This window comes from Sinocyclocheilus grahami, unplaced genomic scaffold, assembly GCF_001515645.1.
Source record: "Sinocyclocheilus grahami isolate Dianchi unplaced genomic scaffold, SAMN03320097.WGS_v1.1 scaffold48.1, whole genome shotgun sequence".
NCBI classification, from domain to species: Eukaryota; Metazoa; Chordata; class Actinopteri; order Cypriniformes; family Cyprinidae; genus Sinocyclocheilus; species Sinocyclocheilus grahami.
Genome location: NW_015505227.1, coordinates 1,595,502 through 1,596,314, shown reverse-complemented (window position 1 = coordinate 1,596,314; position 813 = coordinate 1,595,502).

Sequence of the window (813 nt, the reverse complement as noted above, 5' to 3'; positions counted from 1 at the left end):
AGTACATCTATCTGGGGAATGCGTGCAATTATAAATAACAGCTGCTCAACACCAAGCAGAACATTCTTGTGGATTGAATAAAAAAGGGGGAAAAACAGCTGGATGCAAATAAATAGTTCCCTTTTAACCTCGGAAATTAGGTTTTTAGATTTTTTACATTTGAAAAGTTACAGTGGAGAGGGGGAGGGGGAGGGGGGGGGGAGGAGGAGGGAGAGGAGGAGGGAGAGGAGGGAGAGGAGGAGGACAATGGCGAAGAAGGAGGGAGAGGAGGAGGAGGAGGGAGAGGAGGGAGAGGAGGAGGACATGGTGAAGAAGGAGGGAGAGGAGGGAGAGGAGGAGGACATGGGGAAGGAGAAGGGAGAGGAATTGGTGAAGGAAGAGGGAGAGGAGGAGGACGTGGTGAAGGAGGAGTAGGAGGAGGAGGAGGGAGAGGAGGAGGGAGAAAGAAGGGCAAGGAGACAAGCAGTCTCAGATGAAATTTGAGCCACTTTAGTTGACCATGTCCTTGTCCATGGTATGACTATGAGGGAGGCTGGGCAAAATTTGTACAGCCAAATTTGAGTCGCTTCACCGTCGCCTCCATCATCAGAACCTTCAGGGAGGAAAACAGGTAGGTGTACTTACAGTAAGACTGCTCTGTACAGTAACTTTAGAGTGCATACACTGTTGCACTATGCTACTGTAATAAAGAAATGCATCAAATTGCCTCGCATACAGATAGAGTTTCAGTATGTTTCCATTTTTTCCTGTACAGTAATGAGTGCTTCTATTTTTGTAGGACACAGAGACGACCACCTGGTGGAGGCAGGCTAA